Source organism: Somniosus microcephalus, chromosome 3 (assembly GCF_052327205.1).
Source record: "Somniosus microcephalus isolate GS21.2 chromosome 3, FLI_Smic_1.0, whole genome shotgun sequence".
Lineage (NCBI taxonomy): Eukaryota > Metazoa > Chordata > Chondrichthyes > Squaliformes > Somniosidae > Somniosus > Somniosus microcephalus.
Window position 1 is genome coordinate 347,852,630 of NC_140989.1, and position 24,976 is coordinate 347,877,605.

General features: G+C 45.7%; 1 protein-coding gene across 15 annotated transcripts in view; it reads left to right on the plus strand.

Annotated features, from left to right (window-relative positions):
- Positions 1 to 14,855: 14,855 nt before the first annotated feature.
- Positions 14,856 to 24,976, plus strand: part of LOC147122327 (ecotropic viral integration site 5 protein homolog) — a 260,882-nt gene continuing 250,761 nt past the window's right edge. For 4 of the 15 annotated variants that reach the window (XM_085983320.1, XM_085983326.1, XM_085983322.1 and 1 more), the window contains exon 1: positions 14,856 to 15,064. The gene's annotated coding sequence lies outside the window, so the exon portion shown is untranslated. The remainder of the gene's footprint in view (positions 15,065 to 24,976) is intronic. The other 11 variants (XM_085983327.1, XM_085983332.1, XM_085983333.1 and 8 more) reach the window with 7 other exon arrangements.

The following is a 24,976-nucleotide window of genomic DNA, read 5'->3' on the forward strand; positions in this document are numbered from 1 at the left end:
GAATTTTATAATTTATCCCTCAGCAGTGCCACTGGCTCCAGTCACGTGGGCCTTGCACAGTGGGTAGTATCGAGGTGAACACCAGATTCACTGCAGCCTGCCAGCCGGGAAAACCCAGTAATACAGGTCACCCCAGCCACTGGCCTTGCAAAACCAGTAAGTTTACTTTGGTGATGTTCCTGGCTGCCTAAAATGGACACATCTGGAGCCAGTGGCACTACTTGGGGAGGTGGGGGGGGCGGGCGCTACCCCAATACAAAAACAGCTGCAGACTGAACCTCAATTACAACCAGATCACTCTTGTTCCAGGGAGGAAAACCCTGGCACGGTGAGCTTGGCCATTCTTCTTCTGTACGGCAGCTTGAAAAGCAACATTGACTGTTGATGTCCAAGCCGGCCATCCACTCTGGAGATAAGGAGTGAATAGAAGCAGGAACAATCTCTGCACAAATTGGCTGCCGAGTTTCCCACATTACAACCATGACCACACCTCAGAATCACTCCACTGGCTGTAAAGCGCCCCAGGACGTCCCGAGGTTGCGAAAGGCGCCATAGAAATGCAAGTCTTTCTTTCTGGTCACTGTGCAACAGAGAATGAAGCACAAGGCGTGGAAAAGTAGTAATTTAAAGAGATGGGGGAAAACAAAATTGTATAACCAGCCCCCACCTCAATATTTAAGATTGAGAAGATTCACCTCTTCTGATGCATGCAATAGTTAGGATGGTTGGAAGTATGTGCATAGAATCTTAGTCCACTCCAATTCCTATAGAGAGATTGTAGAGCATGTGGAATGTTGTAGCAAGCTTTTCTGTTGAAATCCTGGCATTTTTTTTCCTACAACCAAGACTAGAATATAAATTACAGTCCTGTCATTCCCAGATGATCCAATGGTTTCAGAAAATACACCAGAATTCCTAGGGTGACTGCATACAGTGGGCTTCATGGCAGATCAGTGCACTATGCTTTAGTGTGTGATCATATTCCAACTTTAACAAATGCCACATAATCGTGCCAGGTTTATTTTTGGAATTTTAAGAGTAAAATAATTGTCTGCTGATGCCCTCGCAGCTACAGAGGTTAGGTTTGTACTAGATTGGAAAAAGGCAAAGGATCTCATTAGGTTGTCTTCGCTCTTTCAGACGTCAACAGACCTGCTGTGTACTCCCAGAATATTCATTCATATTCTCTCTTCCACCCACTCCTCACCACACCGCCGCCCCCCCAACGTGACTTAAAACCACATTAAAAGTCCAGGATACAACACAAAGCTACATACAATGCATTTGAATCAAGAAAGATCTATTTGTTTTTGTAAAAATATATGCGCGAGGTATGTTCAAGGCTGTAACACTCAAATCAACCAGTTCACAAATTAAGCTGCCTACCAATTAATAGGGGCAGCAGTGTAGAGGTGATGGGACCAGATGTCACAAGTTAAAATCCCACCCTAAAAAGACTTGCATTTATATAGCACCTTTCACGTCTTCAGGACGTCCCAAAGTGCTTCACAGCCAACGAAGTACTCCTGAAGTGTAGTCACCGCTGGAATGCAGGAAACATGACAGCTAACCTGCACACAGCAAGCTCCCACAAACAGCAACGCGATAACAGCTAAATCATCTTCCTTGTAATAATGTTGATTGAGGGATCAATATTGGCCAGGACACCAGGGAGAACCCCCCTACTCCTCTTCGAAACAGTGCCATGGGATCCTTCACGTCCACCCGAGAGAGCAGACAGGGCCTTGGTTTAACATCTCATTCGAAGGATGGCTGGCAAATTGTGTAACTGAATTCAATAAAATCTGGTTGTTTGTGTGCCAGCACCAGTGACCCACGAAAGCTGCTGGATTGTCCCCGAAACCATTTGTTCAAAAGGTTTTATATTTCACTACGACAAGTCAGCAATTGCATCTAACTCTGTCAGCATAACCCTCGATTCCCTTTTCCCTCATATGTTTATCCAACCTCCCATAAATGCATCGATACTGTTCACTTCAACCACTCCATGTTGAGCGAGCTCCACATTCTCACCACTCTGGGTAAAGAAGTTTCTTCTGAATTCCCCATTTGATTTCTTGGTGACTATCTTATATTGATGGCATGTAGTTATGCTCTTCCCCATAAGTGGAAACACTCTCTCTGTATCTACTCGATCAAAACCTTTCATAATTTTAAAGACCTCTATTAGGTCACCCTTCAGCCTTCTTTTTACAAGCGAAAAGAGACCCAGCCTGTTTATCCTTACAATAGCAAAATACTGCGGATGCTGGAAATCTGAAATAACAACAGAAAACGCTGGAAAAACTCAGCAGGCCAGGCAGCATCCGTGGAGAGAGAAACAGAGTTAAAACGTTTCAGGTCGAAGACCTTTCGTCAGAACTCATCCTTTCCTGATATGTATACCCTCGCATTTCTGGTATCATCATTGTAAATCTTCTCTACACCCTCTATATATCCTTTATATATGGTCTAACCAAGGTTCGATACAAGTCTAGCATAACGAGGTGTTCAAAAGTAGAGAAAGACGTGGAACAATGGAAAAGACCAAGGTGACATTTCAGGATGTTAGCCACGCCATCCCATCACAGTGGTTTGGATGGAAGAAATTAGTTCAGGGAGTAGAAAGGGGAGCCAGGGTGGCGGCCTCGAAGAGGGGGGAAGAACTGGCATTTGTGCATCTCCTGGTGACAGAACAAGCATATAATAGATCACTGACAGCTTTCCATTCCCGCAGCTTCCTCTGATTGTACTGTTAGCACAATTTAGCCAGCAGGGGGACTCCACACTGAGACAAAATGTTCATTTGTCCCTAATACAATGGCCCAGAATTTGCGGTGGGTAATAACAACGAACTAACAGCATTCACTGTTATTACCACTTTGAAACTGACCGCAACTTCAGGATGTAGCGCATGCGCATCTAAATGCGGAAAGCCTGATGTTGAGGTCAGTCAGTCACTGCTCCGACACTGGCTGCGCTGTGGCCCCTCCCTATAACCAGCAATCAGTGTAATCAGGGAAATCGGTGAAATTGATGAAAACCTGTGCTTTTCCATGGTAATATCATTGTTAAATACCCCATTAAAAGTTAGGCCTTGTTGGATTAAATGTAACTGGGGTTTTAACAGCATATTGACTGCTAAACAAACATTATGGCCCTGAAAAAGTCATTTTAATTTTGTGGAGTGTCAAATTTCTCCATAATGATGAAAATTACAATTTTTAAGAAACTTTAAAAAAAGTAATGTTTTTTTTAAAGTTTGTTCATATGCCCTATGTGAGAGCCCCAATCTTTGTTTTGCTCTGTGCGACATTTTTAAAAAGCCTGAGTAAAAGCAACTTCTTCACTTTCTGGTTCCCGGTCTGTGAGAGTTCTGCAATGTGATTGGCCGCTTAGACAGCTTGTTGACGTCACAGCAGCTCGCACTAGGGATTCACCACTAATCTACACTGGTCTCACTTGCGCGTTGAGAAAGACAAACTTCTCGCCACAGAAATCCTTCATAGTCCTGTAAACCTCTATTAGACGCACCTTCTCATCTCCAGTGAAAAACCTTTAACTTCTCAAGTGTCTCTTCATAATTGGAACTCTGATAATATCCCAGTGAATCTACGCAGCAATTTTTCCTATAATTTTATATCCTTCGTACAATGGAGTGCCAAAAACTTACACAATACTGAAACTGTGGCTACATGTTCAACATGACTTCCTTGCTTTGGTATTCTGCGCCTCTAGGTACAAAATACAAAGATTTTGTTGGCATTTTTTCACGGCCTTATCTGCTTGTGCTACCACTTTTAATGACCTGAGTATCTGCACACCAAAATCCTTTACTGGTCATGCTAACCTAGAAAACTAGCAAAAGCCGACCAACAACTTCAAAAAAGCTGATGCAGCCCCCAAATAGCTAACACCTCAAGAAAGCACTGGTTCTAACAAGCTCATGACACATGAAAACAACACTTACACAGAATTTGTAACTTAAGCCGTAGGTTTACAGAACATTCCTTCACTTGTATTGCGGGGGGAAAAAATGTGAAAGCTTGAAGGGGCAGTCCCAAATGAGCCTCTGAATCATTGCAGTAGAATTTGAGGGAAGAGTCTAAAAGAATTGGAACTTGGAATTTTAGTGAGAGACAATGGATGAGGGCAGGACAACTGGAGATTGAAATGGATAGTATTGAGATTCAAGAAGATGCCACAAAGTGTGCAGATAAAGTGAGATGAGGAAGTAACAGTTAGGATGAATACAGACTTGAGTGTCTCAGAGGCTACAATTGATTGTGAATCTTTAGGTTGTACTTGCATATTATTGATGATGTTGGCAGAGAGAAGAAACAAAGAGTACAGGAACAAGGATGTCTTGCTGCAGTTGTACAAGGCCTTGGTGAGACCACATCTTGAGTATTGTGTGCAGTTTTGGAAGAATGAGAGGGGATCTCATTGAAACTTATAAAATTCTAACAGGACTAGACAGACTAGATGCAGGAAGGATGTTTCCGATGGCCAGGGAGTCCAGAACCAGGGGTCACAGTCTAAGGATAGGGGGTAAGCCATTTAGGACAGAAATGAGGAGGAATTTCTTCACCCAGAGAGTGGTGAACCTGTGGAAATCTCTACCACAGAAGGCAGTAGAGGCCAATTCATTAAATATATTCAAGAAGGAGTTAGATATATTTCTTAAGGCTAAAGGGATCAAGGGATATGGAGAGAAGGCAGGGACAGGGTACTGAGTTTGGATGATCAGCCATGATCTCATTGAATGGCGGAGCAGGCTCGAGGGGCCGAATGGCCTACTCCTGCTCCTATCTTCTGTGTTTCTATGTAAGAAAGAGAAGGGGTTATCGTTACTATAAGGTGGGAAGCCACTGACAAATATCACAGTTTGTTGTATAAAATGGGTTAGATGCAGGGTAAAACTTATCCTTCTCTGTTCTATCAAGCATTCCAGGTTTATGCACAATAACATTCCTCTGCATTGTACTGCTGCTTAAGGCAATGGGTAATTGAGCCAAAACAGACCAAGAAGGCTCCAGGTTTAATCCTTAGTTTGTATAGAGTTAGCTCATCTAACCTGGGCTTGTGGTGGTGATTGTAGGGGTGGGGGGTGGTTAATAATTGGCCACAAAATTCCAAGGCTATGAAGGGTAGAACTGTTCAGGGAGCCTGCCCTTGATCACTAGCCAGAAATCCTTGCTGAAATGCATGTGGACATCAAGTGAAACAGGCTTGGCTGTACTGCGCCAATGGAAAGAATAGCTTGTGGACACTCACTGTCTAGGTTCACATAAGTTGACTTACACCTGTGGAACTATACTCCAACAAGGGGTTAATGCCTTTGGAAGAGAGGAGAGAAGAACATGACAGAAAAATGAGAAACAAAAGATTTTCCTGACGATCAGGAGAAGCCTCCGTTAAATGCAGAGTGAAGTTCCCTCATGTCTGCAGCAACAATGGCCCATATTATGAGATAAATGCCTTAGTATTCCAGATGTGACCTATTATTCTGTAGAGAATCATCATGACCACTTTTGTTTTATATTCAATTCTTCTCAACATAATCTAAAAATTCCATTGCATTCATTTTTTTAAACTTGTCCATCCTCTTTTGAGGGTTTTTACATCTGCACGCCTAGTACCTTTGCACCTCCACTGCATTGAGCTAGTTACCATTTAAGATATATTTCAATTTTTTTCTTTTTCCCCAAATCTATTGCCATATAGATTCATATATATATATGAGAGAAAGCAGTCCCAATACTGATCCCTAGGGCACCCCATTCGCCACTGCCAGTCTGAGAAACATTCATTTACTGCAACCCTTTGCTGTCTGCTTTTCAGTCATCTATCTATAGTCTCTATCTAGGCCGCCACATTCCTTTTTATGCCACGGGCCCTAATTTTCTCAACAAATTCTTATGCAGCACTTTATCTGGACGCCCCAAAAAAATATATCTACCACATTGCCTCTGCCTATATATTTCATTATTTTCTCAAAATATTCTATCACGGTAGTCAAACATGACCAACCATTCACAAATCCAGGTTGATGATCTCTGCTGCTCTTCTAAGTATTCATTCATTTAATCCCTAATTATGGCCTTTAGCAATTTTCCTACTACAGTACTAACATAAGGCTGACTGATAGTTACCTTTGCTCCGTTTTGGACAGGGATGTAACATTTGCCACCCTGGAGTCTTTTGGCTCAATTCCTGTCTCTTAATAAATTTAGAACATTCATGGTTCCGGCTCCTTCCTCAGTAACCCAATTTCAGTATTCTGGGGTCATGCCACCTCATCTTGGGGACGTTATAAATTTTAGCACTCTCAGACCTCATGAACCATTTTCTTATTAATACATACTGCTACTGATTTCCTTTCTATTTTCTCATCCACAAACCTTTAAAGACTGTCATAATTCTCTGTAAATACTGAAACAAAGTATTCATTAAATAACTCTGCTGTTTTCTTACTATATTAATTGCACCATGCTCAGTTTTGAGTAGCCCCACCTCTCCTTAATGATTGTTTTTCCTAGTGTGTGTATAAAAAAAGCTATTTCTCTTTAATGTTGGCTTTAAGGTTTCCTCACTTCTCTTTCTGTTTCATTTGACAATAGAAACATAGAAAAATAGGAGCAAGAGTAGGCCATTCGGCCCTTCGAGCCTGCTCTGCCATTCAGTATGATCATGGCTGATCCCTTATCTCAAAACCATATTCCTGCTCTCTCCCCATACCCCTTGATGCCTTTTGTGTCTAGAAATCTATCTATCTCCTTCTTAAATATATTCAGTGACTTGGCCTCCGCAGCCTTCTGTGGTAGAGAATTCCACAGGTTCACCACCCTCTGAGTGAAGAAATTTCTCCTCATCTCAGTCCTAATTGTCCTACCCCGTATCCTGAGGCTGTGACCCCTCATTCTAGACCCCCCAGCCAGGGGAAACATCCTCCCTGCATCCAGTCTGTCTAGCCCTGTCAGAATTTTACACGTTTCAATGAGATCCCCTCTCATTCTTCTAAACTCTAGTGGATACAGGCCTAGTCGACCCAAGCTCTCCTCATATGACAGTCCTGCCATCCCAGGAATCAGTCTGGTGAACCTTTGCTGCACTCCCTCTGTGGCAAGTACATCCTTTTAGGTAAGGAGACCAAAACTGCATACAGTACTCTAGGTGTGGTCTCACCAAGGCCCTGTATAACTGTAGTAAGACATCCTTGCTCCTGTACTCAAATCCTCTTGCAATGAAGGTCAACATACCATTTGCCTTCCAAACTGCTTGTTGCACCTGCATGTTTGCTTTCAGTGACTGGAGTACAAGAACACCCAGGTCCCTCTGTACATCAACATTTCCTAATCTATCACCATTTATATAATACTCTGCTTTTCTGTTTTTCCTACTGAAGTGGATAACTTCACATTTATCCACGTTATATTGCATCTGCCATGTATTTGCCCACTCACTCAACTTGTCTAAATTGCCTTTAAGCCTCTTTGCATCCTCCTCACAACTCACAATCTCACCTAGTTTCGTGTCATCAGCAAACTTGGAAATATTACATTTGGTTCCCTCATCCAAATCATTGATATCTATTGTGATTAGCTGGGGCCCAAGCACTGACCCCTGCGGTACTCCACTAGTCACCGCCTGCCTCCCTGAAAAAGACCCATTTATCCCTACTCTCTGTTTCCTGTCTGTTAGCCAATTTTCAATCCATGCCAGTATATTACCCCCAATGTGCTTTAATTTTGCACACTAACCTCTTATGTGGGACTTTATCAAAGGTCTTCTGAAAATCCAAATACACCACATCCACTGGTTCTCCCTTATCTATTCTACCAGTTACATCCTCAAAAAACTTCAGTAGGTACTGATGTTAGGCTAACCAGTCTGTAGTTCCCTGTTTTCTCTCTTCTACTTTTTTAAATAGTGGGGTTACATTTGCCACCCTCCAATCTGCAGGAACTGTTCCATAATCTATAGAATTTGGGAAGATGGCAACCAATGCATCCACTATTTCCATGGCTACCTCTTTTAGTACTCTGGGATGCAAATTATCAGGCCCTGGGGATTTATCAGCTTTCAGTCCCATTAATTTCTCCAGCACTATTTTTTTACAAATACTAATTTCCTTTAATTCCTCCTTCTCACTAGCCCTTTGTTTCCCTAACATTTCTGGGAAGTTATTTGTGTCCTCTTCCGTGAACACAGAACCAAAGTATTTGTTTAATTTCTCAGCCATTTCCTTGTTCCCCATTATAAATTCTCCCGTTTCTGACTGTAAGGGACCTACATTTGTCTTCATTAATCTTTTTCTTTTTACATACTTGTAGAAGCTTTTACAGTCCGCTTTTATGTTCCTTGCAAGTTTGCCCTCATACTCTATTTTTCCACTCTTAATCAATCTCTTGGTCCTTTTTTGCTGAACTCTAAACTGTTCCCAATCCTCAGGCTTGCTACTTTTTCTGGCAACTTTATATGACTCCTCTTTGGATCTAATACTATCCTTAATTACTATCCTTAACAATGACTGTTAAGTGTCAGCTGTGGCTTAGTGAGCCGCACTCTTGCCTCTAAGTCAGAAGGTTGAGGGTTCACAGTCCCACTCGAGAGAGAACTGAGCATCAAAATCCAGGCTGACACTCCAATACAACACTGAGGGAGTGCTGCACTATTGGAGGTGCCGTCTTTTGGATACGACGTTAAACCAAGGCCCTATCCGCTCTGTTGGGTGGACATAAAAGATCCCATGGCACTATTTCTTTATTACAAGAGGATTTGTGTATAAGAGTAAAGACGTCTTACTGCAATTATATAGGGCCCTGGTGAGACCACACCTGGAGTATTGTGTACAGTTTTGGTCTCCTTATCTAAGGAAGGATTTTCTTGCCATAGAGGGAGTGCAACAAAGGTTCACAAGACTGGTTCCTGGGATGGGGGATTGTCCTATGAGGACAGATTGAGTAGACTAGGCCTATATTCTCTAGAGTTTAGAAGAATGAGAGGCGATCTCATTGAAACATACAAAGTTCTTACAGGACTTGACAGGGTCGATGCAGGGAGGATGTTTCCCCTGGCTGGGGAGTCTAGAACCAGAGGTCACAGTCTCAGAATAAGGGGTCGGCCATTTAGGACTGAGATGAGGAGAAATTTCTTCACTCAGAGGGTGGTGAATCTTTGGAATTCTCTATCCCAGAAGGCTGTGAAGGCTCAGTCGTTGAGTATATTCAAGACAGAGATCGATAGATTTTTGAATATTAAGGGAACCAAGGGATATGGGGATAGTTCAGGAAAGTGGAGATGAGGTAGAAGATCAGCCATGATCTTATTGAATGGCGCAGCAGGCTTGAAGGGCCAAATGGCCCACTCCTGCTCCTATTTCTTATGTTCTTATGAAGAGCAAGAGCATGCTCCCCAGTGTCCTGGCCAATATTTATCCCTCAATCAATATTTAAAAAAAAATTATCTGATTATTATCACAATGCTGTTTGTGGGAGCTTGCTGTGCGCAAATTGGCTGCTGTGTTTCCTGCATAACAACAGTGACTACACTTCAAAAGTTGGCTATAAAGCACTTTGGGACGTCTGAGGTCATGAAAGGTGCTTTATAAATACAAGTCTTTCTTTTTTTCTAACTAGTTTTAGCTTCGTTGTATGGTCTATTTTAGCCTTTAATTTGAGCCTTATCTGACTGTTTATCCACAGGCCTACACCCCTAGATGTAGTCCCTTTTTCTTTATTACAATAACAGCATCTTGCATTTATGTAGCATCTTTAACGTCATAAAATTTTCCAAGGCGCTTCACAGGAGTATAATCAAACAAAATTTAACTGAGCCATATAAGGAATATTAGGACAGATAACCAAAATGTTGGTCAAAGAGCTGGTTTTAAGGAGCGTCTTAAAGGAGGAGAGAGAGGTAAAAAGGTGGAGAGATATAGGGAGTGAATTCCAGAGCTTAGGGCCTAGGCAGCTGAAGGCATGGCCACCAATAGTGGAGTGATTAAAATCAGGGATGCTCAAGACGCCAGAATTGGAGGAGCGCAGAGATCTGGGAGGGTTGTAGGGCTGGAGGAGGTTACAGAGATAGGGTGTGGTGAGGCCATGGAGGGATTTGAAAACAAGGATGAAAATTTTAAAATCGAAGCATCGCTGGGCCGGGAGCCAATGTAAGTCAGCAAGCACAGGGTTGATGGGCGAACGGGACTTGATGCGAGTTAGGACACTGGCAGCAGAGTTTTGGATGACCTCAAGTTTATGTAGGATATTCCTAGTGTATGCTGCATCAATCTCACAATTTAATATTTCCCACATTTACTCCACTGTTTTACGAGTTAACTTTTCCCTCCAATTTATCCAGGCTGCTAATTCCGCCGTAGTTTGCTTTTCTCCTTTTCTGATTGGCCGATTTGGGTGACCCTGGTGTCACCAATCGAAATCAAATTAAACAAAAATTCCTCCTATTTAAAGGAGCACAAAGAATAGGATCCAAATGATAAAGCCAAAGGAAACCCAACAAATTAAATCATAATATTATTTACAGTGTCCACTAGGCACTCCAGTCCCTACAGTACCCACTGGTCACGGAAGGCCTCAAGCATACCGGAGGACACCGCGTGCTCCCTCTCCAGTGACACCTGGGTGTGGACGTAGCCGTGAAAGAGAGGCAGGCAGTCAGAGCGGACAACCCCGTCTGCCACGTCCAGCCTGGACCTGTTGATGGCCACCTTGGCCAGGCCTGATGAGGAGGTCCTCCGACTTGCCTGCCCCCTTTGCACCGGGTGGCCAAAGATCAGGCGCGTGGGACTGAAGTGCAGCCAGAAGCTGAGGCACAGCGCCTTCAAATAGTGGAAGAGGGCCTGCAATCTCTCGTACTCCACGTACACATGGAACACGGACTCCTCCAGGCCACAAAAGTTACAGCCAGCCTGGGGTTCTGTGAATCTGCTTAAAACCCTAATGAACACGACTGCTACACTCTATATGCTAGATCCCCAGTGGAATAGGGGGAAGACTCCCGCATGGACAGAACCTCCACTGGGGTCTCCTGCCTCCGCCGGACGGCAAGATGGAATGCCAGGGTGTGTCTGGACAGAGGACGAGGGCGACTGAGGGGAGAGTGTGCAGGAGCAGACCATATAGGAAATCCCTCCACGCCGATTGGAATGGCACAGAGCGGATTTCCAAGAGACGGCTCAAGTTGTGAGCTGCAAGTTCCCAAGGGGAGTTCGGGGCCTCGCGTCCTTGAGAAATTCCGTCCGGACGAGGGTAAGATCGGATGGGATTCCTCCACACGCTTGAGCCTAAGTTTGCTTTTCTCCAATTAACATGTCCCCTCTGAATTTGTGCCTTTATGAATGGGAATTGAATTATGGATTAAACTGAATCATGTTTTCTAGCATAAAGCAGGTATTGGTGCACTGCTGTCTGTGTACCATACTGGTTCAGTCTTGATGCACTGCAGTGCCTGCTGCTGGATTCTTATGCTTGTTCAGTGTGCCTTATATGCCAGTTCAGTATTGTAGTATGCACTATGCAGGTATAATACAGGTGTTTTTATGTTGGTCCGGTGTGGCTGTTTTGTGTTTATGTTGGTTCAGTGCTGAGTGTACTGTGCTGGCTCAATGTTGTTGTAATCGGCTCACTGTTGCTGTATTACAAAGAGTCTGTTCAGTGCTGGCTCAGGGTTGCTATGCTGGATTCTGTGCTGCCATGGCCCAGGACTTTTGTACTGCAGTCTGTGCTATACTGCCCTTGCTCAGTGTTGTTGCACTGCAGTCTACGCTGGCTGAAAATGTTTGCACTGCAAGCGGAGCAGCCCTGGCTCAGGATTGCAATCTCCGCAGCCCCGGCTCAGGATTGCAGCCTGTGCTGCCTGAAGGTTTCTACACAACAGCCTTTGCTGCACTGGCTCAGAGTCGCTGTATTGTATTGGCTCAGGTTGCATTGGCGTAGGGTTGCTGTATTGCACTGGCTCTGGGTCGCTGTATTGCACTGGCTCAGGTTGCACTGGCTTAGGGTTGCTGCATTGCACTGGCTCAGGATCGCTGCACTGCACTGGCTCAGGTTGCACTGGCTCAAAGTTACTGTATTGCACTGGCTCAGGTTGCACTGGCTGAGAGTTGTTTTGCTCACTGCACCGGCTCAGGTTGCACTGGTTCAGGTTGCACCGGCTCAGGATGCACTGGCTGAGGTTGCACTAACTGAGGGTCGCTGCACTGCACCGGCTCAGGTTGCACTGGTTTAGGGTCCCTGCATTGCACCAGCTCAGGTTGCACTGGTTCAGGTTGCACTGGCTTAGGGTTGCTGTATTGCACTGGTTTAGGGTCGTTGCATTTCACTGGCTCAGGGTTACTATATTGCTCTTGCTCAAGTTGCACTGGCTTAGGGTTGCTGTATTGCACTGGCTTAGGGTTGCTGTATTGCACTGATTAGGAGCGTTGTGTTGCACTGGGTTAGGGCCGCTGTGTTGCACTGGGTTAGGGCCGCTGTGTTGCACTGGCTCAGGGCCGCTGTGTTGCACTGGCTCAGGGCCGCTGTGTTGCACTGGCTCAGGGCCGCTGTGTTGCACTGGCTCAGGGCCGCTGTGTTGCACTGGCTCAGGGCCGCTGTGTTGCACTGGCTCAGGGCCGCTGTGTTGCACTGGCTCAGGGCCGCTGTGTTGCACTGGCTCAGGGCCGCTGTGTTGCACTGGCTCAGGGTCGCTGTGTTGCACTGGCTCAGGGTCGCTGTGTTGCACTGGCTCAGGGTCGCTGTGTTGCACTGGCTCAGGGTCGCTGTGTTGCACTGGCTCAGGGTCGCTGTGTTGCACTGGCTCAGGGTCGCTGTGTTGCACTGGCTCAGGGTCGCTGTGTTGCACTGGCTCAGGGTCGCTGTGTTGCACTGGCTCAGGGTCGCTGTGTTGCACTGGCTCAGGGTCGCTGTGTTGCACTGGCTCAGGGTCGCTGTATTTCATTGGCTCAGGGTTGCTGTATTTCATTGGCTCAGGATTGCTGTATTGCACTGGCTGAGGGTCACTGCTCTGTACCGGCTCAGGTTGCACTGGCTGAGGGTCACTGCACTGGCTCAGGTTTGCTGCACTGCACCAGCTCAGGTTGCACTGGCTGAGGGTCGCTGCACTGCACCGGCTCAGGTTGCACCGGCTCAGGGTCCCTGCACTGCACTGGCTCAGGTTGCACTTGCTGAGGGTCGCTGCACTGCAACAGCTCAGGTTGCACTGGCTGAGGGTCCCTGCACTGCACCCGCTCAGGTTGCACTGGCTCAGGGTCCCTGCACTGCACCGGCTCACGTTGCACTGGCTGAGGGTTGCTGCACTGCACCTGCTCAGGTTGCACTGGCTCAGGGTTGCTGTATTGCACTGGCTCAGGGTTGCTGTATTGCACTGGCTCAGGATCACTGTATTGCACTGGCTCAGGGTTGCTGTAGTGCACTGGCTGAGGGTCGCTGCACTGTACCGGCTCAGCTTGCACTGGCTGAGGGTCGCTGCACTGTACCGGCTCAGCTTGCACTGGCTGAGGGTCGCTGCACTGCACCAGCTCAGGTTGCACTGGCTGAGGGTCACTGCACTGCACCAGTTCAGGTTGCACCGGCTCAGGGTCGCTGCACTGCACCGGCTCAAGTTGCACCGGCTGAGGGTCACTGCACTGCACTTGCTCAGGTTGCACTGGCTCAGGTTCCCTGCACTGCACTGGCTCCGGTTGCACTGGTTCAGGGTCCCTGCACTGCACCAGCTCAGGATGCACTGGTTCAGGGTCCCTGAACTGCACCAGCTCAGGTTGCACTGGCTCAGGGTCCCTGCACTGCACTGGCTCAGGTTGCACTGGCTCAGGGTCCCTGCACTGCACCAGCTCAGGGTCCCTGCACTGCACCAGCTCAGGTTGCACCGGCTCAGGGTCGCTGCACTGCACCGGCTCAAGTTGCTCTGGCTGAGGGTCACTGCACTGCACCTGCTCAGGTTGCACTAGCTGAGGGTCGCTGCACTGCACCGGCTCAGGTTGCACCTGCTCAAGTTGCACTGGCTCAGGGTCCCTGCACTGCACCGGCTGAGGTTGCACCGGCTCAGGGTCGCTGCACTGCATCTGCTCAGGTTGCACTGGCTCAGGGTCGCTGCACTGCACTGGCTCAGGTTGCACTGGCTCAGGGTCGCTGCACTGCACCTGCTCAGGTTGCACTGGCTCAGGGTCCCTGCACTAGCTCAGGATGCACTGGCTCAGGGTCACTGTATTTCACTGGCCCAGGGTTACTGTATTGCACTGGCTCAGGGCTACTGTATTGCACTAATTTAGGATCGCTGTATTTCATTGGCTCAGGATCACTGTATTGCACTGGCTCAGGGTCACTGCACTGCACCTACTCAGGCTACACTAGTTCAAGGTCCCTGCATGGCACCGTCTCAGATTGCACTGGCTCAGGGTCCCTACACTGCACCGCACCGACTCAGGCTGCACTAGCTCAAGGTCCCTGAATGGCACCGTCTCAGATTGCACTGGCTCAGGGTCCCTAAAACTGCACCGCCCCGACTCAGGCTGCACTAGCTCAAGGTCCTGGCATAGCACTGGTTCAGGTTCCCTGCACTGCACCGACTCAGGCTGCACTAGTTCAAGGTCCCGGCATGGCACTGGTTCAGGTTCCCTGCACTGCACCGACTCAGGCTGCACTAGTTCAAGGTCCCGGCATGGCACTGGTTCAGGTTCCCTGCACCGCACCGACTCAGGCTGCACTAGTTCAAGGTCCCTGCATGGCACCGACTCAGATTGCACTGGTTCAGGTTGCACCGGCTGAGGGTCCCTGCACTGCAGTCCGGGTCTGCGCGAGGCGGTGGGGGCGGGGTTGGGTGACGCGGCGAGCCGGGCCGGGTCGGGCCGCCCAGCTCCGGAGAGGAGAGGCGAAGGGGGGTTGGAGATTCTCGGGGGGTTGGGAGTTGTGCTGTGACTGGACTCGGAGACAGACAGGAGCCAGGCTGAGCGGACACTGACCTGCGGGCCGTTCACCTGGCTCGGATCCATGGAAAGTTAATTTTTTAAAGAGTGAGAGCGAGAGGCGCTGGGTGAAATCTTTCCAAGGTAAGGGCCGGCCGTTTAATCATTAATAACCGGGGAGCCGCCGCCGTCGCTCATCCCCCAACCCCAGGGTGGAAACCAATCCAGGACAGCGGGCCGGGCAGGGCGGCCCTTACAGGGTGGGGGGATGACCTGCCTCCTCCTCCCTCCCCGAAATACGCCAGTGGCAGCCGGAGGGGAGCAGGCCGGCCGAGGAGTTCCCCGTAGGCCCGAGACTGGCCCAAACTCTCCCACCCCACTGGACCGGGAGCCCGGCGGACGCCTGCTGCCTTTAACAGTGGCGATAATCCCCACCAGGCCTGGTTTTAAATCTCTGCCTTGGTTGGACTCTCCCTTTCCTCTACACAGTCTGTCCCAGGCCTGGTTTTAAAGCTCTGCCCTGGTTGGGCTCTCCCTTTCCTCTACACAGTCTGTCCCAGGCCTGGTTTTAAAGCTCTGCCCTGGTTGGGCTCTCCCTTTCCTCTGCACAGGCTGTCCCAGGCCTGGTTTTAAAGCTCTGCCCTGGTTGGACTCTCCCTTTCCTCCGCACAGTGCGTCTGGTTTTAAAGCTCCACTCCAGTGTCAGCCTGGCTCTAGTTTCTTGCAAAATGAGCCAGTACTTGTACTGTCATCATCATTCATTATTGATCACTTCCCTGAGCTTTGCTCATGTGCAGCTCAAACGGACGATTTACATGTGTGTCTTTTACAATTTTTTTCCCTTTTCAATATATTGGTCAATGATTGGCACGGGGAAGCAAAATTCAATCAGTGTTTTGCTGCTTGGATGACGTTAATTAAATACCACATCACTACGGGCAACTGAAGTGACAATTCTGTGGTGACTGCAAGTTTATAATCATCTTGGTTTGTGGTTTTTTAATATTGTAGGTGGTGCTTTTTGACTATACAATATATTGCCATGCATAGGACTGACTGATTTTTTTTAAGTGCTCCGTAATATCTGGAGAACTAGTACAGGTTGCTATATTTGGGGAAATAGGTAGCAAGACAGGTAGATAAGGTAGTTAGGACGGCATATGGGTGACTTTCTTTTATTAGCCAAGGCATAGAATAGAGCAGGGAGGTTATGTTGGAACTGTATAAAACACTCGTTAGGCCACAGCGAGAGTGCTGCATACAGTTCTGGTCACCACATTACAGGAAAGAAGTGATTGCACTAGAGAGGGTACAGAGGAGATTTACGAGGATGTTGCCAGGACTGGAGAATTTTAGCGATGAGGAAAGATTGGATAGGCTGGGGTTGTTTTCTTTGGAACAGAGGAGGCTGAGGAGAGACTTGATTGAGGTGTATAAAATTACGAGGGGCCTAGATAGAGTGGATAGGAAGAACCTATTTCCCCTAGTAGAGAGGTCAATAACCAGGGGGCATAGCTTTAAAGTAATGGGTAGAAGGATTAGAGGGGAGTTGAGAACTTTTTTCACACAGAGGGTGATGGGGGTCTGGAACTCACTGCCTGAAAGGGTGGCAGAGGTGGAAACCCTCATCATATTTAAAAGTACTTGGATGTGCACTTGAAGTGCTGTAACCTACAAGGCTACAGACCAGGAGCTGGAAAGTGGGATTAGGCTGGATAGCTCTTTTTCGGCCGGCACAGACACAATGGGTCGAATGGTATCCTTCTGTGCCGTAAATCTGTATGATTCTAAACTTACTGGGAGGAAGATATTGGGTAGAGTGGGTCAGCGTACTATCATTTCATTTCTACCTACTGGATTTTAATTTAATCCAGACTGAAGAGGTGACTCTTGTTTCCCCCCCCCCTCCCCGCCATGATCTGATGCTAAATGTGATGTGTTGGAGTACTGAACCACATTAAAAAAAATCTTAGTTTGCTATTTTTCTTGTTAAATTTCATGTTACCCCTATGCTTTGACTGCTTGCTGTGATATAGTTCTGTGGTGATAGCAATTCTCTAGCATCGTGCCCATTTGGCTTATTCATGTGTGAGCTTCTGCAATGACTGTTGACAGGCTCTTAAAATAGAGTTGGAACAGCTCTAAGCCCATTTTTATGCTCACAATGCCCACATATGCATTTTGGGACCCTGGGTCATGTTCTTTTCCCCAGTCCAGGGGTGTTGAGGCCAGTTTTAGCATCCCGGTGTCATCCTAGTTGAGATTAGCTAGTTCAGGGCTGCATGGGTGTCAAACCTGGGATTCACCGTTTAGGTTCACACTCTGACCATAAGCGAGGTACGAGAGGAACTGTACTCCAGCAGGAGCCAACATCTTCAGGAAGGAAGGAAGGGAACATTGGCAAAAAAAATTTAGTGTGGGAGAATTCATTGGTGCAGCACTTGGCAATGCAGTGCAACATAAAGTTACTCTACTTAATAACTGTTTGGACTTGTATGTTATTTAAAAAGATAAGTCAATTGTTCCAAATTAATGTGTTTTCCCATTGAGAAGCTAACAACAGTGTGTGCAGATCACACAGTTGCTAGCTTTACAATGGGAAAAAACGTTAATAGAAAATATATGAATTTGGAACAATTGGCTTTAAGACATTAAGGGAAACTGAAGTTACTGGGGAGGGTTTGAGAAAACCATTAAGGCTTAGGGACTGATGCCTTTTATATGCATGGCTGGATAGTTTACCGTTTCTCTTGGCTTGTGTGGTGGTTTGCTTAATATTTATTCTGGTTTTTTTACGTGGTGTGTAGCTAACGAGTGTTCAGTTCTTGACGTTTATGCTGTATATAAGTTGGAAAGGGTGGTTGTTTTTCCTTCATAGCTGTTATTTTGAATGTTGCACAGAAGACCAATAACTAAAAGTTAATTTTACTTTTTTTAAACTGGAAGAATATATTGGATTATGAATTGAAATTGACGGGTCATATATTACTGAAGAAAATGTACCGTCAATTTTTTCTAGTTTCCCTACCGTTTTCTTTCCTCTTGAACGCCTTGTTCTGTGGTACAGTTCCACAGGCATTAGCTCTAGTAACTCATTGGATGATACTGGATAGTGACTGTCAGCAGACTATTTGACACTGTGGGCATTGTAGCTAATCCTGATCTTGTACTCAACCTATACATATAGGGATGCTTTCCAGCAGGAATAGTGGATAGGGAACAGGAGTGCGAATGCTGTTTGTTTTCGCCCTTCCCTCCTCCGCTAATGGAGTGCAGTGCGTCCCACTCCTACCGTGGTTAGGATTGGCTTTCTTAGCACAGACCAGGGATTGGAGAGAGTGGCTCCTTCAGTTTAGACCAGGTCCTTCCTGATGTGTGGGTCATTGCATTTACTCACTGAGCTGTCTGTGGAGCCCAAAAGAAGTTTTTTTTTTCAAGTGCAAGAAGGATGTTACAAGAGTTGCAGTTTTGATTTAAGATATTTTTTCCATTAAACCTAGATTTTTGCTGTTGTGGCGTTTGTACCACTCCAATGTGTTAATCGCAGACTTGCATTGGAGAAAGGGACTTGCAGTAGCATCCAGTTATAGTGATCGATTTGACCAGTAGCACAAATGATACCTAATCGCAGTATTATTATAGCTGCAGCTCAGTGCTGACAGACATTTTAAACAGCTGATTAATCAACTGCTAACCCTCTTCTCTTATTTAGTTACATTGATTTAGTTCAAACTGGCAATCCGAGCTGATTACCACTGAGCGCTGACCAGCAATTTAAACAACTCCCCTGTTTAAATTGCTGGTTAGTGCTGAATAGTATTCTTCTCAGTGCTGATAATTAGATTAAATTAGAGTCGAGGCTGAGAGTACCTATTTAAAGTGTCCATCAGTGCTGAAGAGCTCCACAGGTCACTGCAAGTGTCTAGTACAAAGGAAAACCTGCGCATAAGGCTCAAACTGCTATTTCCAACTATGGTTTGAGTCAGGCATGATCACTATAAACAATGATTCCACTGTACTATAATTGATGCAGTGCACATACTGCAAAATATGAAGTAATTAAGCGAGTTTCCTGTTTCTGGACCAAAAAAGTTAAGTGCGATAGAAAGAGCTACATTTTAGTGAGACCTCTACGCGTTGCTGCTGTCTGTTTGTATTGCTGTTTACAGTAACATCAGATAACTTGTGTAATGGCATGGGAGCTTTGGCGTAAGTAACACAATACTTGTCCAGTATTCAGTGGAGCTCTTGGTTGTTTCTGATGTGGCAAAGTTCAATTTTGTACAAAAGGAGTACTGTAGAATAGGAGCACCAGCTATTGGAATACACAGCAGTGACAGTGGATAAATATGCACATTAATATGCTGGTCAAATTGTGTGTAAAATAGTTGGTTTTGGACAATTGTATTGGTGGTTCAGTTGTAGAATTCTGCCACTTGGGAGTCCTGGGCTTGATTCCTGGCCAATGCAAGGAGCATTTTTCTGGCGTAGACTTAGTGGGCCGAATGGCCTCTTCAAAGAAAAACAGGAATCTCAGTGAGTTGATCAGAATACTTTAAGGTATTGAAGCAAATGGTAGCAGATGTTAGATGTATGCGTTACCTGATTTTTTTAACATGTAAATTGAGTTGGTTGCACACATCCAGAATACAATAGTTTATAACTGGTCACATCATATTGTGATGTAAGAACTGAAAGTGGATGTTACCTTCAGCATTAAGTCTTTATTATTTTTTAGGTATATATCTGAACAGTGTGACCAACCACCTATATGTGAGCCCTTCCCCCTTTGTCTCCCACTCTGCCAGTGCATTTCACACCTAATCTAGAGCCGTCTTTTGTCTCCACTAGTCCTATCACCATCTTGTCTCGTTTTGAATACCTCTTAATGTCTCTTCACTTCTCTTTTGTTCTCTCATCCCCATTTCCCAGCCCCCAAACTGGCCTTTTAATCTGTTTCATTTCCTGTGTTTTTTAAGTCCTGACGAAGGGTTTCGACCTGAAACGTTGACTCTATTTCTCTCTCCACGGATGTTGCCTGGCCTGCTGAGTTTTTCCAGCATTTTCTGTTGTTATTTTGGATTTCCAGCATCCGCAGTATTTTGCTATCACGTATATGTTGATTTGGTGCAATAAAAATGTTTTCGCTGGCTTTTTGTCTAGATGAGTCTTGCTATGCTTTGTTTTCTCTACCACTTGCAGTGTTTATGCAGGAAAGGAAGCCAGCCAGTCAACGATCAGAAGAAGGTGTGATATGTTTGTGTTGGATTGTGACATTGATCCAAATAGTACAGTTTGAAGTAGTGTTTTGTTTGGGAATGTTTTGTTGACTACAATGTAAAGTGTTTGTTCTTTATGGCCATCTAACAGATTATGCAGTTGACCGGTGGTTAAAGTGGAGGAATTTATTCAGAAGGGGTACTCACTCTGCTGGCCTGAATAATCTTTGACCCCACTTAATAGCGCCTGAAGTTTGGGGAGATGATGCATCCCAACCAATCATAGAATGGTTACAGCACAGACGGAGGCCATTCGGCCCGTCGAGCCCGTGCCGGCTCTCTGTAAGAGCACTTCAGCTAGTCCCACTCCCCCGCCCTTTCCTCGTAGCCCTGCAAATTTTTTTCCTTCAGGTACTTATCCAACTCCCTTTTGAAAGCCACGATTGAGTCTGCCTCCACCACCCTTTCAGACAGTGCATTCCAGATCTTAATCACTCGCTGCATAAAAAGGTTTTTCCTCCTGTCACCTTTGGTTCTATTGCCAATCAACTTAAATCTGTGTTCTCTGGTTCTCAACCCTTCCACGAATGCGAACAGTTTCTCTCTATCTACTCTGTCTAGACCCCTCATGATTTTGAACACCTCTATCAAATCTCCTCTCAACCTTCTCTGCTCTAAGGAGAACAACCCCAGCTTCTCCAGTCTATCCACGTAACTGAAGTCCCTCATCCCTGGAATCATTCTCGTAAATCTTTTCTGCTCCCTCTCCAAGGCTTCACATCCTTCCTAAAGTGCGGTGCCCAGAATTGGACACAATACTCCAGTTGAGGCCGGACCAGTGTTTTATAAAGGTTCATCATAACTTCCTTGCTTTTGTACTCTATGCCTCTATTTATGAAGCCCAGGATCCCATATGCTTTTTTTTTTTAAACCGCTTTCTCAACCTGCCCTGCCACCTCAACGATTTGTGCACATATTACCCCAGGTCTCTCTGTTCATGCACCCCCTGTAGAATTGTACCCTTTAGTTTATGTTGCCTCTCCCCGTTCTTCCTACCAAAATGTATCACTTCGCACTTTTCTGTGTTAAATTTCATCTGTCACATGTCCGCCCATTTCACCAGCCTGTCTGTCTTCTTGAAGTCTATCCCTATCCTCCTCACTGTTTACTATACTTCCAAGTCTTGTCATCTGCAAATTTTGAAATTGTGCCCTGTACACCCAAGTCCAAGACATTAATATATATCAAGAAAAGCAGTGGTCCTCGTACCGACCCCTGGGGAACACCACTGTGTCCCTCCCTCCAGTCCGAAAAACAATCGTTCACCACTACTCTCTGCTTCCTGTCACTTAGTCAATTTTGTATCCATGCTGCCACTGTCCGTTTTATTCCATGGGCTTCAACTTTGTTGGTAAGCCTATTGTGTGGCACTTTATCAAACGCCTTTTGGAAATCCATGTACACTACATCAACCACATTACCCTCATCAAAAAACTCGATCAAGTTAGTTAAACACGATTTGCCTTTAACAAATCCATTCTGGCTTTCCTTAATTAGTCACACTTGTCCAAGTGACTGTTAACTTTGTCCCCGATTATCGTTTCTAAAAGCTTTCCCACTACCGAGGTTAAACTGACTGGCCTGTAGTTGCTGGGTTTATCCTTACAACCCTTTTTGAACAAGGGTGTAACATTTGCAATTCTCCAGTCTTCTGGCACCACCTCCGTATCTAAGGAGGATTGGAAGATTATGGCGATTACCTCCGTGATTTCCTCCTTAACCGCCCTCAGCATCCTAGGCTGCATCTCATCCAGTCCTGGTGACTTATTAACTTTAAGTTCAGACAGCCTTTCTAGTACCTCCTCTTTATCAATTTTTATCTAATCCAGTATCTCCAATACCTCCTCTTTCACTATGACATTGGCAACATCTTCTGCCTTGTTGAAGACAGATGCAAAGTGCTCATTTAGTACCTCAGCCATGCCCTCTGCCTGCATGTGTAGGTCTCCTTTTTGGTCCCTAATCGGCCCCACCCCTCCTCTTACTACCCATTTATTTATTTATATGCCTATAGAAGACTTTTGAATTCCCTTTCATGTTAGCTGCCAATCTATTCTCATACTGTCTTTGCCCCTCTTATTTTCTTTTTCACTTCCCCTCTGAACTTTCTATATTCAGCCTGATTCTCACTCAATCCCCATCTTAAGCTGCTAAGAGAGCTGGAACAATATCTGTTTGTGGGTGGCAAGTGGGAATGGGACCAGGGCCAGACTCTGGGTAGTGGCAGATTTAGACATTTCTAAATGCTGGATTTATTTTCTATGAGTGCCATCCTCACGAGGTTTTGATTTTTGACACTTTTATTTGGTGCACTTTGTTATTGTATAATTCTTTTGCCGTGTCATTTTTTTGTCAATGTTTCTTTCATATTTTGCTGAGCACTGATTCGCTGGAACTTCTTGGCCAACTCCTTTTCGGCCAACACCAGATGCTCGTATTCATTGAGTAAGTTGTGTTTAGAGGCCAAATGATTTTAAAATGTTCTGGTTTTCAGTGCCCGTCTTCAGTCTTCTCAAAATCAGTGTTTGTTGCTTCCAAAGTCGCCACAAGATCAGTCACTTAATGATTTTCTTGGACTTATTCCTGATATTTATTTTTTCCTAGTCAGAACTTTGCATCCAATACACCTGTAACCTGTATATCTGTGGTTTGTATCATCCTTTGGCTTATATTTATCTTGGATTGTTGTAGTTTCTTCACTTGAATTTAGACACTTGTTATTCAGCATAACAAGATTTGGCTTTCAGTTTTCTTGCTTTCTTTCCTGATGGAAAAGACAGGATTCACTTAAATTCTACTGCTTCCTCTGAGTTCCCTTTTCTGGCTCGGAAATGCATGCAATTTCAGTATCGCTTCTCGCAATGACTAGAAAGCTGTGAGACGCAGTTACTTTACTGGTGCTCTAAAGGGAACTGAAAGATCACAACATTTTTGTGCAGCAGTAGAACAGCCGAGTCTCAAAGTTGACTGCGTTGCCAGGTGAGTGAAATGCAGGCATGCTGGGGGTGGTGCTCAGACAGTCAGCTGTGAGGCTGCACTACGTCCTGTTCCCCAGGTTTGGGCTCTCCAAATTAATTCACTCCATTGTAAGACTCTGTTGTTCAACTGGTGTGCAAACAGCCAAGTCTCTCAACTGACTGTTTTGCCGTGGGCTTTTCCTGACTCAATGCTATCCCCAGAGTGGCAATATTAAAGTAAAATCTGCCATGACTCACATTAATCTCCCACTGGCCATGACATAAGGGCACGACACGCTGCAGCACGTCGGCCAGCAGCTCCATTTCGGGTAACTCGCAGTCCGGATGGGAGGAGGGGAGCCGGGCATGGTGGCCAGAGCGGGAGAAGCAGGCCACCACACGTGGAGCCGGCAACAGTGAGGAGGAGGCCGCGGTGAAGAGGAGGACGGAGCGGCTGAGGGACATCGTGCTCCCACTGCCACGGGAAGCCATTGTATTGACTCTGAACGTGTCCCTACTTGTTACATATGGCAAATAAATCTAATCTGAATCTGACTGCTCTAACAGCAAGTAGTGGTACACTACTGTAAAGTAACCAATGAAGCAAGAATGGTAAACCTACAAAGACAGAAGAAAAGACAAGCTGGTCCATCGAGCCAGTTCCAAACGGTCTTGATGTAACTGAGCATCATGAACCCAGTATTCCCTCCTACCAGCAGTTCTGGGAGAGGGGGGGAAAAAAAATGTAATAAATCCTTGGCCAATGCAGGAATAAAATCTGTGAAATTTCCCGTCGACCCGGAAACCAATCAAAACAAGTTCCAGGAGATCTCCGTGATCACAAAGTACATACCCATGATCCCACCTACCTTCTGTACACAGTGATATTAGCTACAACGAGGAACTTGTTCAATTTCCTTTTGATCTGTTGCACTGAATCCGCATTCGCCGCAAGAGCTGGCAGCTTGTTCCAAGTGTCGATGAAGAAAAACCTCCTGACAACTAACCTAGCTCTATGCTTACATAGCTTATATGCTTAAATATCTTTTATACTGAAACTTAACTGTTTTTCTTCATGGTTTACTGAAATTTGATACAGTATACTGATGAAAAATGTACTAGACGTATAGTTATTTTTACTTCTTCATACCAGCTTCAAAGGTAGTCTATTCCCACGACTCTTCCAATGCTGCTCTTGATGTAGCCATTGTGGAACATTAAAGGATGACTCCACATCCCCCGCTGTTTCTCATGGGGAAACATGGCCCTTTCCCAGTAACTGCACTGCGATCAGAAACTTCATACCAACAGTACACCACAGTTACACAAGTTAAGTTTTGAATGGAAAGTTCTGTAGAAATGTTTTATAATCTCTTGGTGAAATTTAGGATGGAAACATTACAGGTAAATTCCAGTTTATATCACTGAAGATAATTAACCTCCTTTCATTCCTCCCCTCTCGGGTACTCTGCCCTTCCAAATCCCTACCCCAACCCTTCAGCACTCCTTGACCTTCCAACACTCTTGTCACTGTCCCAGGCTTGACTCCCTCTTAGATAACAACAGCAGCTTGCATTTTTAGAACGCCTTTAATGTAGTAAAATATCCCAAGGCGCTCCCCTCTGTGCCTCTCTTGGCATCCTCCTAAGGGCCCAACGAGGCATTCATCGCTGCCGCATTACGAGCAGCAACCCCAACTTCCCATCCTATTCTCTCGCTGACCTTCCCAGCCAGCGCGCCCATTGGGGGCTAATCTTGTCTTTCTGATGAGCTGTCATATTGTGTGAGCTGTCGCAGCTTTCCGATTCTGGATGCCAATC